We start from the raw sequence: 4,722 nt of genomic DNA, 5'->3' as shown, positions 1-4,722 counted from the left end.
GGCGCTATCACGGTTGTCTAAAAAGGTGGCTTTACCGTCTCCTGACACGGCAGCCCTTATGGATCCTGCAGATTGTAGACAGGAAAATACGCTAAAATCCATTTACGTCACCACAGGTACACTACTCGGACAAGCTATTGCATCTGCGTGGGTGAGTAGTGCTATCGAAAAGTGGGCAGATAACTTGTCATCTGATATAGATACCCTGAATAGGGATACCATCCTTTTAACGCTGGGTTATATCAGGGACGCTGCAGCTTACCTAAAGGAAGCGGCGAGAGATATTGGCCTCTTGGGATCAAGGGCCAATACCATGACAGTCTCAGCTAGGAGAGCATTGTGGATTCATCAATGGAATGCTGATGCTGACTCTAAGAAAGCTATGGAGTCTCTACCGTATAAAGGTGGTGTATTGTTTGGTGAAGGTCTTGCTGAGTTGGTATCTACAGCTACCGCAGGTAAGTCGTCATTTTTGCCTTATGTTCCTCCACAACAAAAGAAAGCTCACCACTTGCAGATGCAGTCCTTTCGGACAAATAAATACAAAACAGGCCGAGGTTATTCCTTCCTTGCTAATAGAGGAAGAGGAAAAGGTAAAAGATCTCCGGCCGTGGCAGGTTCTCAGGAACAGAAGTCCTCCCCGGCTTCTGCCAAATCCACCGCATGACGCTGGGGCTCCTCTGCGGGAGTCCGCACTGGTGGGGGCACGTCTCAAGCTCTTCAGTCAATTCTGGGCTCGTTCAGCCCTAGACCCGTGGATTTTAGAAATAGTGTCCCAGGGGCACAAACTGGAGTTTCAAGACGTCCCCCCTCAACGTTTTTTTTCAAATCAGCCTTACCAGCTTCTCTTCCGAACAGGGAGGTAGTATGCGATGCAGTACAAAAGTTGTGTCTGAATCAAGTCATTGTCAGGGTTCCCCCGGCACAACAGGGAGAAGGCTTTTATTCAAGCCTGTTTGTGGTTCCGAAGCCGGACGGCTCGGTCAGACCAATTCTGAACCTAAAGTCCCTCAATCTTTACCTAAGAAAATTCAAATTCAAGATGGAATCTCTCCGAGCAGTGATCTCCAGTCTCGAGGAAGGGGATTTCATGGTGTCGGTCGACATAAAGGATGCCTACTTACACGTCCCCATATATCCTCCGCATCAGGCTTACCTGAGGTTTGCTACTCAGGATTGTCATTACCAATTTCAGATGTTGCTGTTTGGTCTGTCCACGTCTCCGAGGATTTTCACCAAGGTAATGGCGGAAATTCAAAGTTTGGTCAAACAAATTCTGAAACTAGCTAGAGTATCAATTCATCAATGCACTCAGTTGCTGGGGAAGATGGTGGCGGCCTACGAGGACATTCAGTTTGGCAGATTCCATGCCAGAGTGTTTCAGTGGGACCTATTGGACAAGTGGTCCGGATCCCATCTGCACATACACCGGAAAAAAAATTCTATCTTTCAAGACCAGAATCTCACTCCTGTGGTGGCTGCACAGCTCTCACCTCCTAGAGGGACGTAGGTTCGGGATCCAAGACTGGATCCTAGTAACCACGGATGCTAGTCTCCGAGGCTGGGGAGCAGTCACACAGGGGGAAACCTTCCAGGGAAAATGGTCAAGCCAGGAAGTTTGTCTACACATAAACGTTCTGGAGTTAAGGGCCATTTACAATGGCCTTCTTCAAGCGCAACGTCTTCTTCGCAACCGGCCCGTCCTAATACAATCGGACACTATAACAGCAGTAGCGCACATAAACCACCAGGGTGGAACAAAGAGCAGGGCGGCAATGGCAGAGGCCACAAAAGTTCTCCGCTGGGTGGAAAGACATACAAGCGCTCTGTCAGCAATCTTCATTCCAGGAGTGCACAACTGGGAGGCAGACTTCCTCAGCAGACACGATCTCCATCCAGGAGAGTGGGGTCTTCATCAAGAGGTCTTCACAGAAGTGACAAGTCTTTGGGGAATTCCTCAAATAGACATGATGGCGTCTCGCATAAACAAGAAACTTCAGAGATATTGTTCCAGGTCGAGGGACCCTCAAGCAATAGCGGTGGACGCGCTGGTAACACCATGGGTGTTTCAGTCGGTGTACGTGTTTCCTCCGCTTCCACTCATTCCAAAGGTACTAAAGATCATAAGAAGAACAAAGGTTCAGGCGATCCTCATTGCTCCGGACTGACCAAGGAGGGCTTGGTATCCAGATCTTCAGGAATTACTCATAAGAGATCCCTGGCCTCTTCCTCTACGAGAGGATCTGTTACAGCAGGGGCCGTGCATGTACCACGACTTACCGCGGCTACGTTTGACGGCTTGGCGGTTGAACGCCGGATCCTAGCCCGAAAGGGTATTCCCAGTGAAGTTATTCCCACACTACTTCAGGCTAGAAAAGGAGTAACGTCTAAACATTATCACCGTATTTGGAGAAAATATGTGTCTTGGTGTGAATCCAAGAAGGCTCCTACGGAAGAATTTCAGCTAGGGCGTTTTCTCCATTTCCTGCAAGCAGGTGTGGATGCGGGCCTAAAGTTAGGCTCGATTTTAAAGTACAAATTTCGGCCTTATCGGTTTTCTTTCAAAAACAATTGGCCCCCTTTCCAGAAGTTCAGACTTTCGTGAAAGGAGTTTTGCACATCCAACCTCCATTTGTGCCCCCAGTGGCACCATGGGATCTTAACGTGGTGTTGCATTTTCTTCAATCACATTGGTTTGAACCTTTACAGAAGGTTTAGTTGAAATTTCTCACTTGAAAAGTGGTCATGCTATTGGCCTTAGCATCCGCAAGGCGGGAGTCTGATTTAGCAGCTTTGTCTTACAAGAGTCTTTATTTAATCTTCCTTGAAGATAGAGCGGAGTTGAGGACTCGTCAACATTTTCTGCTGCAGGTGGTTTCATCGTTCTACATGAACCAGCCTATTGTGGTACCAGTGGCTACTGACGCCTTCGCGGAGTCAAAATCTCTCGATGTTGTCAAGGCCTTTAAGATTTATGTCGCCAGAATGGCTCAACTTAGGAAAACGGAAGCTCTGTTTATCCTGTATGCTGCCAACAAGATTGGAACGCCTGCTTCCAAGCAGACTATTGCGCGCTGAATCTGTAATATGATTCAGCATGCTCATTCTACGGCTGGATTGCCGTTACCGAAATCGGTGAAGGCCCACTCTACCAGAAAAGTGGGCTCATCCTGGGCGGCTGCCCGCGGAGTCTCGGCATTACAACTTTGCTGAGCAGCTACTTGGTCGGGTTCAAACACTTTTGCGAAATTTTACAAGTTTGATACCCTGGCTGATGAGGACCTCATGTTTGGTCAATCGGTGCTGCAGAGTCATCCACACTCTCCCGCCCGTTCTAGAGCTTTGGTATAAACCCCATGGTTCTTATGGTGTCCCCAGCATCCTCTAGGACGTATGATAAAATAGGATTTTAATACCTACCGCTAAATCCTTTTCTCTTAGTCCATAGAGGATGCTGGGTGCCCGTCCCAGTGTGTACTGTATCTGCAGTTATTAGTTATGTTTACACACGGGTTGTGTTACGTTATGGTCAGCCTGTTGCCGACGACGTTCATGCCATTGACTGGAGTTTCTGTTAAATGCCATGTTGTACGGCGTGTTTGAGGTGTGAGCTGGTATGTGTCCCACCTTAGTTAACAATAAATCCTTTCCTCGAAATGTCCGTCTCCCTGGGCACAGTTCCTATAACTGGAGTCTGGAGGAGGGGCATAGAGGGAGGAGCTGGTTCACACCCCTTTCAAAGTCTTAAAGTACCCATGTCTCCTGCAGATCCCGTCTATACCCCATGGTTCTTATGGTGTCCCCAGCATCCTCTACGGACTAAGAGAAATGGATTTACCGGTAGGTATTGAAATCCTATTTGTATTTATATAGCGCTCTTTCTCCAAAAGGACTGAAGGCGCTTAACATAATACAGTACAGAAACAATGAAGAACAAAAAAGCTTTTCATAAAATACAGAGAGCATGGAGATATTAAATGGACAATTATGGAAATGCCTCAGTAAAGATTAAATTCTTGAGTTCATTTCTGAAGGATTCACATTACCCTGCACAGTATTGTCCATTATACATATTGCATCACACAGTAACATCTGTTATTCACATTACACTGCACATTAGTACCCCTTGTACATGTTACACCACAGTAGAGCCCCTTACACACATTGCGTCACAGTAGTACCCGTTATACATGCTACACCACAGTAGAGCCCATATACATATACATTATGCCAGGTATAGTCCCTGCACCTCATTTCTCCTCCCTTTCATCCTCCTCAATCCCTCCCCCCCCCCCCACCAGATGTAGTGTGTGTGTTTGAGCAGGGTGTAGTGTCAGTGAGCAGTGTGTGAGAGAGCAGTGTGTAGTGTGTGTGTGCAGTGGGCTAGATCAGGGGCAGATTGGGACCGAAAACTAGCCCGGGAAATTTATGGAAGCAGCCCTAATAGGGGTGGTGTCTGTTGAGGGGATGGAGTCTGTCAAGTGGGCGGAATTACTGCTCAAAAGGCCTGACAAAGCGCAGGGATAGAAAGTGCGCTCCGCAGGCGCGCTGCAAAAATTTATGGGCGTGGCTTCGTGGGGAAGGGGCGTGGCCACATAATTGTACCAATTCATGATTTCACTTAACTCAAATCTCACTTGAAAATCCTGAGGCTTCAACCAAATCCAGAATCTAATCCTCCATTCATCCCTAATGATCCCCCCCCCCCTGTCTCTGCTCCTA

This window comes from Pseudophryne corroboree, chromosome 1, assembly GCF_028390025.1.
Source record: "Pseudophryne corroboree isolate aPseCor3 chromosome 1, aPseCor3.hap2, whole genome shotgun sequence".
Classification (NCBI taxonomy): domain Eukaryota; kingdom Metazoa; phylum Chordata; class Amphibia; order Anura; family Myobatrachidae; genus Pseudophryne; species Pseudophryne corroboree.
Note: the sequence above shows the minus strand (reverse complement) of the source record.